The 11,784-nt window shown below is 42.1% G+C and overlaps 1 pseudogene; it reads left to right on the top strand.

Moving 5' to 3' along the window:
* The first annotated feature begins 225 nt into the window (after positions 1–225).
* On the top strand, positions 226–442 carry LOC123572350 (guanine nucleotide-binding protein G(I)/G(S)/G(O) subunit gamma-5 pseudogene; annotated as a pseudogene).
* Positions 443–11,784: the final 11,342 nt, after the last annotated feature.

Here is an 11,784-nt window from a genome sequence, read left to right as displayed (position 1 = left end):
GCACCCGCCACCTCGCCCGGCTAGCTTTTTGTATTTTTTAGTAGAGACGGGGTTTCACCGTGTTAGCCAGGATGGTCTCGATCTCCTGACCTTGTGATCCGCCCGTCTTGGCCTCCCAAAGTGCTGGGATTACAGGCTTGAGCCACCGCGCCCAGCCTGTGATTCTTTAATACAGAACTGGAACATTTCACCAACCCACGAATCGGCCTGGCCCTCATGTGCAGCATGCCTGGCTCCTCCCGCATCGCCGCTATGAAGAAAGTGGTTCAGCAGCTCCCGCTGGAAGCCGGGCTCAACCACGCTCAAACGCGTACAAGTTTCCTAGGCAGCTGCAGACTTAAAACAATTCGGTCTGCTGAATGCTCAACATGACCCTCTGCTGACTGGAGTATCTTCAGGTACAAATCCCTTCAGACCCCAGAAAGTCTGTTCCTTTTTGTAGTAAAATGAATCTTTCAAAGGTTTTCCAAATCGCTTCTTATGATCCAGTGAATATTCAAGAGAGCTAAATTTGAAACCTGCACAAAAGCTTATCCCTGTAACACATGGGCCATAATATACAAAATTCTGCTTTTGTCAGTCCTTAACATCTACCTCTCTGAATTTTCATGAATTTCTATTTCACAAGAGTAATTGTTTTATAAACACTGGCAGCAGCATACAATAAAACTTAGTATGAAAAAAAAAAAAAGAACTGGAACATTTCTTGCATCCTGAATATTCCTGTGCAATTCTTATCTATTAGATTCGGGGCGATTCATTAAGGGATTGCTGAGACTCTCCTTGCAGCCCTGAGGACTAATTACAGTCGCCAGCTGTGTGACCAGCAGGAGGGAGACCCTGCTGGAGAAGGGGTGAGGGAGGTGGGAAGGGCTGGATGGAATATATTGAGATCCAGGAGGAAAGGCACGTCCTAACATTTCCAATGAAGGAATAAGGAAATCACAAGTCCAAGTCTTTTTTTTTTTTTCTTTTGAGAGAGTCTCGCTCTGTTGCCCAGGCTGGAGAGCAGTGGTGCAATCTCAGTTCACTGCAACCTCTCGTCCTGGGTTCAAATGATTCTCCTGCTTCTGCCTCCCGAGTAGCTGAGATTACAGATGCCTGCCACCACACCCAGCTAATTTTTGTATTTTTAGTAGAGATGGGGTTTCCCCATCTTGACCAGGCTGGTCTCAAACTCCTGACCTCAGGTGATACACCTCCTTCAGCCTCCCAAAGTGCCAAGCCTTTATTGTAAACCATGACTGGCTGCCTGAATTCTAAAATTCTTAGGACTTAAGAAGCAACAAGCCATGATTGACTAATCAGTTAAAATAAAAACAGGTCAAGATGGACCCACCCTGAGGCTCAATCCCAAATGCCAGTCTCCCTTCCTGCACCCTCAAGTGCACCTGTCTGGCTTGAAAACAAATTCCCTGTATTCGGCCTCAAGCTAAGCTAACCAAGCAAACAATTCCTTTTAGCCAGGCCTCTGCTTTGTTCCAGGGCTTGCGTTTTACCGGGGCCGGGGGGGGGGGGGGGGGGCCACGGCCCTGGAGCCAGCCTCAGAGGTGAGATTTCTCCTTCTCATGAAGGAAGCAGTGTTGAAAGCAAAGTATTTGATTCCTGTTTTTGAGGTCTAAACATTTAACTGTAAAGTATGTAGTGTTCTGGAATTCTGGCTGTGGTATGTATCAAGCTACGAAAACAATATGCCATCTTGTCTCTCCATGTAACACAGAGGTACAGAGAGGCTGAGATAAAGAAACACATAAATAGGTGGTTAGCTGTGATAGTAAAACAAGGGAACCACTGGGAGAATTTCCGTGCTACTGGAAATTAGAGCTGCCACCGTATAAAAGCTGCATACATTTTGACTTGATATCACCATCAGTTAAGCAGTGGTTATAACATTTTGTCCCTGGAAATGTATAAAGTTAAGAGACTACTTGTTTTTCCAGGAGACAGCTTTCTGAAAAACGTTAAAGCAGATTTTCATAAACAAACTATCAGGCACACATCTATTTTTTTCTATAGCAATTATCACTTTTTACCACAATAGATGTACTTATTTACTTATTTTTTGCACTTACTATTTATTGACTGTTTTATATAAATTTACGTAATTTACCTATTTGGTGCATTTATTGATTATTGACTCTTTCCCTCTACTACAATGTGTACAATGTGTAGTTCTTTGAGGCAGATGGAGATCAGTGCATGTGGTAGGTGTTGCTGCTGCTGTGGTTGTTGGCCCGGGACACAGCTGAAAACTCAACCCAGGTCTTCCTGGCTCCACATCTGGAGCTCTATTTTCTCCCCAACTCTAGCTGTGCAGGCGTAGGGCGCCAACCCTAATTCTTTATCACCCTAAAGGTGTTACAGGACTTTTTAACTCACAAACAGGGAAGAGACTCTCCCTTTACCAAGCCTCTTCTATTGCGGTTCTCAGTTGCTGTGATGTTCTCCACGCAGACATGCCCTGATCTACTATTTCAACCTTAACATTTCTCAACCGCTAATAAATTTTAGTTTAGTTTTGAATCCCAAGCACCCAGGACACTGGGATAGTGATCAAGGAGGAAAGGCAAGTCCTAACCTTTCTAATGAAGGAACAAGAAAACGAAAGCCCAACCCTTTATTGTAAATCATTACGGGGTGCCCAAATCAAACACAAAATGTAATTTTACATTTTACATAAAATTGGGTGCTACTTTTGAATACCACTGGGTGCTTGGAATTCAAACATAAACCAAATCCCTGCATTAATTGCCCATAGAAATTGACCCTGTAATCGATATCCCTCTGAAAATTTACACTAGATCTCTAGCTTTATGCTTTGAATCAATCTTACATTGAACTCGCAACCTGACACCAGTTTCTGGTGTTTGTCTTTAAGATAAGCAGGCATAGGGTCTATACTACTCCAGGTCTCCAGAGTTTTTATTAAAAGTGTCTTATCTTACATGTACTATAAGTGAACAGGTGCTCACATCCCATAGTGCACTGGGAAAAGTATCCTTGAGTGCAAAATGTCACAGGTTGTACAAATCCCATTGTTATTTCAAGGAGACTCCTCACTGCATTCCTAACCAAAAAGCCAAATTGAATTATTATAGAATTCTGGAATAAATCTCCTAATCCTTTCACAAATCTCTGTCAATCTGCTACCATCTGACCACACTGGTGTACTATCCACCCATGTGGAGACTCTTACTCAGACAGATCATTGGAGATTTTTAGTCAGAGTATAATTTATGTGCCAAGTCAAAATATCTATCTGGAAAATATTACAAAAAGTCAATATAACGAAAAGCTTTCCCTTGTCTCTTTCTTGAAATTCTTCTCTAGCTTAACCCAATTTCCTAAGTCACTTAGAGGCCTTTAAACAAAATGAAATCTTAATGATGTCTCTGCCATGAATAATTAATTGTTGGTGTACAATCTTCTCAACAAAATCCATTCTCATTAGATTAGAGGTTTCCGCAAGATACATGAGTTCATTATGGACATTTTTACATTCTTCTTGTATCTTTCTTTCTTTGTCCATTTTATCTGTGCTGTGATCTGGGATTCCATCACCCTGACAGCCTTCCAAAGAGAAGCAGTCGTCAGGCAATTAAAGACCTTTGAGAAGTGGTAAAGTCTTCCTGCTTTAAAACATGGCAGCGTCACTGGACAGGAAACAATGAACAGTGAACGCTTGAACTGACCATGGTGGTTTGGTCTTTCAGTGGGAAAGAGGAGGATCTAGGGACGATAGGCTTACCTGTCCTCTTAGAAACTTCTACATCCATCGGTCTTCCGTCTCATAAGAAAGCCTTGAAGACCAGAAAGTCCTGGGAAGAAAGGAACATTGCACCAACCCAACCTCTTGTGGTTTCTTTTCAGATGCTGAAATGCAAGATCATAGACACAATGGAGAAACTTTAGAGCCATTTACTGCTCATTGGACAAATAGCTGGACACTGCCATGAGTTACAGGTCTAGCCACTGTGCTTTTATGAACTTCATCCCCATCCCCTTCCCAATCCCTCCTTTTCATTCTTCCCTCCTCCATCCTCACATACAAATGTGTTCAATTGTTCCAACTGTATTGCTGAATCAAGTTAGATTTATTAAATCTGTGTTTGAATTTAAAAACCTAATCTGGAAGAAGAAAAGAATCTCAAACACGTTTGAATTTTTCCTCCTAAAGTATATCGACTGGATTATGCCTAAATTACTGTATTTTAAAGTAATGATTCAAAGAACAGTTAGGCATAGGATAGGCTTTGCAGATGTCAGGCACAGAGTTCTTTGTTTCATACATTTTTTACATAGCTATAATCACCCAAGAGACACAATCTTGTATCCTGTTCTTGTTCATCTGTCATGTGCATTTCTGAGGTTACAACATTGTTTCTATAAACATCATTTAGAAATATCGCATGGCACTCCATCCAGTCAATATACTCTATTTTAATAAACCATGGCCTTTTCTTTCCGTTTTTTAACTATTAATAATGGTGCAATAAGCATCCTTCTGTAAAAGCTTTTCCAATATTTAGGACTATTTCCTTAGTTCAGTTCTTCAAAGTGGAACTGCTGGATAAAGGAGAGTATTTAGGTTTTTGAGATATACTGTGAAACAGCTTTTCCAAAACACTGTTCTACTTTACGTTCCCACATATACTGTCAGCTGGACCAAAGTGAAAAAGATCAATAAACTTGTAATTTTAGGTGGTCACAATGTACATAAGAGACTGACTTTAAATATTTATTATGAAATGTACAGTACATACAGAAAAGTATATAAAATTTTTGTGGTTTAAAGAATAATAATGGCCAGGCACAGTGGTTCATGCCTGCAATCCCAGCACTTTGGGAGGCCCAGGGTGGGCGGATCACCTGAGGTCAGGCATTCAAGACCAGCCTGGCCAACTTGGAGAAACGCCGTCTCTACTAAAAACACAAAAATAAGCCAGGTGTGGTGACACGTGCCTATAATCTCAGCTACTCAGGAGCTGAGGCAGGAGAATCGCTTGAACCCAGAAGGCAGAGGTTGCAGTGAGCCAAGATCATGCCACTGCACTCCAGTCTGGGCGACAGAGCGAGAATTTATCTCAATAATAATAATAATAATAATAATAAAATTAACAGCCATGTACCCACTATCCCGTTTAAGAAATAGACTATTATGACCACATTAGCGGCCCCTCATGTGCCTGCATTAGTGTATCACAGCAGCGACAGACAGATCTCAAAATGCCATTGATGTAAAACACACGTACACATACACTGATGTCCCTCTCACATCACAGTCCATGCAGGCTCAGGAGCTGTCTTTGCCACCTCCAACAGAAATTTAAGACCCTGGCTCTGGCCCCATTGAAACACAAGCTCTGGAACAAATTTAAGACTGTTAAGAGTCTTAACAGTAATTTAAGACTCATCATTTCACCATCTTGGAATTTTTGCTTTTAGTTAAGTAGAATAAATAAGAGAGGACACAGAGAACTTACATCTGCTTTTAACTGCCTTTCTCAAGGAGTGACACATCTCTGCCTTCTTCGGTAAGAGCTGCCACACGGCCTCGACTTAACTCTAAAGGGGGTTGGAAATGTGGCCTTCCTTTATGTCTGAACAACACTGCCCATCACAAATTGCCTCTGCCACAGTCAGATACCTTATCCCCGACAGATAAACCCTTCCTGCCTTCTGTGTTAGTCACTCCCTTGCTTTTCTTTAAATAGTGTTGTAAAAATTGCCTAGGAAGCACAAATCTGTGTAAGAGAAGGAAAATATCAACGCTATTCTACAAGGGTTCCCAACAGAAGAGAAGGTGGCAAAATGGGCGTCACAGGCTGGCTTCTGCTTCCCTGAGAATCTATGAGAGCACTTTCTAGGCATGTCTGCAGGCAAGGTCATGGCTGAGTCATGGAAACCACAAATTAACACAACTGGGGCATCAGACAGAACTGTAATTTGAACCACCTACTAGACACCTGTCAGAAAGAGCTTCGGAGGGAGGAGGCTGCTCTGTATTTTCTTCTAACTTCACAGCGCTCCTCTGTCAGCCCTCAAGAGAAGTTCAGAGCTAACCCAAGCATCAAGGGGAGAGCAGCAGCTTTAATAGCACTGAGCCAAGAGAAGAATCAGGACCAGCCTCCCCCAGACATTCTTCCTCGGGTCTCACAGACGGCACTAAGATAGCAGGGATCTTGCGATGATGGCCCTCAACTCACAGAGGCTGCCTTCCAGCTCCGCTGTTGGCCACCAGCCTGGGAGCTCCCTTCATCATCAGCCTGTGGGTTTCCTTCACCTCTCCCCTGCTTTGAATCTCCAGATTCCAGTGCCCCCAGCTCTTTCTTCCTTGGTTTACTCTTTATGAGTTGTTATTCTTTGAACATAGGGAGCTTTTGTTATTTTAAAGTTGTAACTCATAACTCCAATGTCTGGAGTCCTGAGGGCCTTTTCCATTGTCTGTTCTTTCTGCCGGAAACATACCGTCCAGCAGCTTCTTAAGACATGGTGTATGAGAGATACGTTTTTTGAGAAAATATATATGCATTTTTGAGTTTGCAACACATTTTTTACAACCATCATAGAATGGCAGCATGACATTCCATCGAGTGTACTATGGTTTGGCTGTTTCCGCACCCAAATCTCATCTTGGATTGTAATCCCTGTAATCCCCATGTGTTGTAGCAGGGACCCAGTGGGAAGTAAATGAATCATGGGGGCGGTTTCCCCCGTGCTCTTCTCATGATAGTGAGTTCTCACGAGATCTGATGGTTTTATAAGTGTCTGGCATTTCTCCTGCTGGCTCTCACTGTCTCTCCTGCTGTCCTGTGAAGAGGTGCCTTCCACCATGATTGTAAGTCTCCTGAGGCTTCCCCAGGCATGCAGAACTGTGAGTCAATTAAATTTCTTTTCTTTATAAATTACCCAGTCTCAGGTATTTCCTTATAGCAATCTGAAAATGGACTAACACAGAGTGAATACATCCTATTTTACCATACCATGCCCTTTTTAAAGATATTTTATATTGTTTTCCACTTTTCACTACTATTAGTAATGTTGCAATGAGCATCCTTCCACATACGGATGCCCTCCACGGACAAGGTAACCTGGTGGGCACTATGGAGAAAGAGTGAGGACACAGTCTAGTGGGCACAAAACAAGAAAATGACAGCAAAGGGAAGCAAGTATATGTCCACACACACACACACACACACACACACACACACACGCATGCATGCATGCCTAACAGAGAAACATATGATTATGTTTTCCAAAGAGTCTGGGGTACAAAATGGTCTCCCGCTAAAACTAAAGTTCTCTGAGGTCTTTGTGTGTGACTTAATTACACACGGTAATTTTCCATTTTAATCTATAATTATCTATGATGGTTTTGACATTGAATAATAATATTTTAAGTTACTTACCAGTTATCTCATCTGTGGCACCAATTTTAGTTGCTACTTCTCTGAAACCTCCACATCCATGCATTATACAATCCATCTCTCTGGTTCCAGTCTGGCATCCAAACCTGGACCCCTCCTCCTGGAAGTATGTCTTCCACCATTCCTCCCTTTTGCCTCCAACTCATAATATTCAGAACTGAACACAGCGTCCCTGATCCACCTCAAACCTGTCTTTAACCCTTATTCCAGCCTAGGATATGAAGATTCTATTTCCATTATAAATCTACCAGATATTAGCCAATTTAATGAGGTGGAAGACTTTTATTCTCTGGAGGTTTCTCACAAAAAAATCAGTGAAGACGGCTAAAATATTACCAAGGGACTGCTACCCACTGCCCTTTGACAGGAGTGAGCGAAGACTCTTAGTCATTCTAGAGGGGCTCAGAGCACCCAGAGGGCCCCGAAGCCCCAGCAGTGACTGGCATGGGAAAGAAAAATGGAGGGAAGTACAGGATGACGGGAAAAAAGAGTCAAACGCTTCTCTCTGAATGCAACTTTGTAAAAGGACTGGGCTACAAGGAACCCAGTCTTTTATTCAAATTACTTTGCATTACTTAACTGAACCTCAGTTTCCTCAGTTGTAAAACAGTAATAACAGCTGTCCACCTTGAAGACATGCTATTGTTTAATTCTTACATCTAATAAATATTTCTAGAATATTATCTGTAGAGTTGGTGCTAAGGATATCACAATAACAGGACATAGTTCCTACCTGCAGGGTCCCTGTGGTCTGCTTGTAAGAGAGACCCAAGGAAAGAGCAATCACAGTATAGGAGAATAAGTGTTTCCCAGGTATGCACAAAATGAGATAATGACTTTATAGTGCTTAGCAAATGCTAGAGTGTTGTACAAATTTTGGCTTTATTAGTACCGGGTACTCCTGATCCTATTCAGGGGTCTCTAACTACTCTTGCTGTGTTCCTCCCCACCAAGCCATGAAGCAGAAGGCCAGCCTTGGTACCCACAGCCTCTTCTAATGCTAAAGCCTCTGCTGAAGGGGCAGGACTAAATGAGCCCTGCAACTGATCCCACCTCACTCTCAGGCAGCAGGTGATGGAACTGCGTTGACACTAAGCCCAGGCAACCAGTCGATACGCTGACTTTTGACACATGATATTGTCTAGCAAGAAACTTTGTGTTGAGCCAGTCAGGTTCCTTCTTTTGAGAATTTTAACTGGGAAACACAGTAGGAATCTAGCAGTCAACAACAGGGCTGAAACTGGAAAAATGCAGAGAACCAAGACACGAGGCAGAAATGGGAGGATGAAGGGTCATAGCAGGCAGCTCTTACTAAGAAACTATGAGTGGAGAAAAGTATACCAAGCAGAAGGAAAAACTGAAAACATCTGCAGTGAGAGGGCTGTGGAAAAGATGCACAAAGAAAACTGAGGCTGGCTGGGCGCGGTGGCTCACGCCTGCAATCCCAGCACTTTGGGAGGCTGAGGCAGGTGGATTACCTGAGGTCAGGAGTTCGAGACCAGCCTGGCCAACATGGTGAAACCCCGTTTCTACTAAAAATACAAAAATTCCCTGGGCGTCGTGGTGTATACCTGTAATCCCAGCTACTCAGGAGCCCAAGGCAGGAGACTTACTTGAACCCAGGAGGTGGAGGTTGCAGTGAGCCGAGATCATGCCACTGCACTCCAGCCTGGGCAACACAGAAAGACACCATCTAAAAACAAAAGGGAAAAGAAAGAGAAAACTGATGCTATTATAGACAGCTTAGGCCTTGAGGGCAGCCACAGGGGGTATAGCTGGTCCCGCAGGTGACTCTCCACTTTCCCTGCTCCTTCCTTTTATTTATATTTTCCTATCAAGAAAAAGAATGAAACCTTACAAAGCCAAACTGAAAAGATGCCTTTGAGCACACAAAAATCATATTCACTCTAAAGTCTATTGACTGAATTCTCAGATACATTTCTTCTTTCACTGTTTTTACAATTACCATCTTCTATATGCAAAATCTAGAAGGAAAGATGCAATTAATTTTCATGACATCACGTAGTATTTTACTATTTGTTTGCAGGCCATCAACAAACTTCCCTCATGAGAAAATCCTAACTGTAATCAAGAAAGCAAATATCTTCCAAAAGCTCTTTGGAAAAATGGCTGATTCTAGCACCGGAGCAGAAAATATACAAGATGAGCTTGGAACATCTTATTATGCCAGGAAATAAGCAAGTGCTCAAAAGAAAAGTCTCAATGATGGGGATATATCAAAGGAACACAACATCACTAATTCACATGGAAATGCAAATCAAAACCACAATGAGCTATCATCTCACCCCAGTTAAAATGGCTATGATCAAAAAGACAGAAAATAACATGCTTGAGGCCTTGGAGAAAGGGCAAGCTTGCACAAACAGGTGAAAATGTAAATTAGTATAGCCACTATGGAAAACAGTGTGGAGGTTCCTCAGAAAGCTAAAAATAGAGCCACCATATGATCCAGGAATCTTGCTACTGGCTATCTATCCAAAAGAAAGGAAACCAGTATACCAGAGATATCTGCACTCCCATATTTATTATAGCACTATTCACAATAGCAAAAATGTAGAATCAACCTAAGTATCCATCAACAGATGAATGGATTTAAAAATGTGGCATATAGACACAATAAAGTACTACTCAGCCATGAAAAGGAACGAAATCTTGTCATTTGCAGCAACACGAATGAAACAGGAAGACATTATGTTAAATGAAATAAGTCAGGCACAGAAACACAAATATCACATGTTCTCACTCTCATGGGAGAGCTAAAAAGTGGATCTCAAGAAGACAGTAGACTGGTGGTTACCAGAGTCCAGGAAATGGTGAGGTGGAGGCAGGAAGAGAAGTTGGTTAATGGATACAAAAATACAGTTAGATAAAAGAAATAAGTTCTAGTGTTTGATAGCACAGTAGAATGACTATAATTAACAAGAACTTACTGTATATTTCAAAATAGCAAGAAAGGAAGATTTGGAATGTTCCCAACACAAAGAAATGATAAATTTGAGGTGATGGATATCCCAGTTACCCTGATTTTAGTACACATTGTATGTTCGTATCAAAATGACACATGTACCCTATTAATATGTACAATTATTATGTAGCAATTAAATAGGAACACAAGAGCCACCTGAAAGAGCTCCCAGTGGCCAAAGCTTAAACAATTTTAGCAATAAAACAAAGTCATATTGGATTAAAACCCAATGTATAAAATAAATATCCATGAGTCCACACTAACACAAATAAATAGATTGAATAAATAAATAATTGGGAGGCAAGAGATAAATCTCGCCATAGAGAAGAATTCCAAATAACTTACGTAGATACTCCGTCCTCGAATCAGTGAGGCATAACGCCCTGCTCCTTCTTGGCTGCACACAGTGACTTTCTTCCAAAGAGCTCAGTGTGGAAGGCAGGTGGGAATTACTTTACAGTGGGAAAGCCTGACAAACACTACCAGGTGGCCAGGTGACCTTCACCAGGTGGTGAAGGTCAATATCATGTATTTCTTTTTTGAGATGGAGTCTCACTGTGTCACCCAGGCTGGAGTGAGTGGCACAATCTTGTTCCACTGCAGCCTCCGCCTCCTGGGTTCAAGGAATTCTCCTGAGCAGCCTGCCACCATGCCCAGCTAATTTTAACGGCCTGCCACCATGCCCAGAGACGGAGTCTTTTTTTTTGAGACGGAGTCTCGCTGTGTCCCCCAGGCTGGAATACAGTGGCACGATCTCGGCTCACTGCAAGCTTCGCCTCCCAGGTTCACGCCATTCTCCTGCCTCAGCCTCCTGAGTAGCTGGGACTACAGGCGCCCACTACCGCGCCCAGCTAATTTTTTGTATTTTTTTAGTAGAGACGGGGTTTCACCGTGGTCTCGATCTCCTGACCTTGTGATCCGCCTGCCTCGGCCTCCCAAAGTGCTGGGATTACAGGCGTGAGCCACCGCGCCCGGCCATACTATGTATTCTTGATATGATGTGATGAAAATATTTGGCACATTACCCCCGGTGTCTTCCTCCTAAAAATACATAACCCCAGTTTAATCATGAGAAAAATATCAGACAAATCCCAAGTCAAGAGACATCCTATAAAAATACTCCACCCATACTACTCAAAAATATTAAGGCCATCAAAAACAAAGAAGTCTGAGAAATTGTCACACCCTAGAGTAGCATAAATAGACATAACATCTAAATTTAATGTGATATCTTGGAATCTTGGAGGGGATTCTGGAACAGAAAAGAGACATTAGATAGACTAAGGAAATCTAAATAAAGTATGGACTTTAGTTAATCATAATGTATCAATATTGGTTCATTAATTGCAACAAATGTACCCTACTAAGGTA

This window comes from Macaca fascicularis, chromosome 3 (assembly GCF_037993035.2).
Source record: "Macaca fascicularis isolate 582-1 chromosome 3, T2T-MFA8v1.1".
In the NCBI taxonomy this organism is placed as follows: domain Eukaryota; kingdom Metazoa; phylum Chordata; class Mammalia; order Primates; family Cercopithecidae; genus Macaca; species Macaca fascicularis.
The sequence above is the reverse complement of the archived record's forward strand: the minus strand, read 5'-3'. Positions and strand labels throughout refer to the sequence as shown.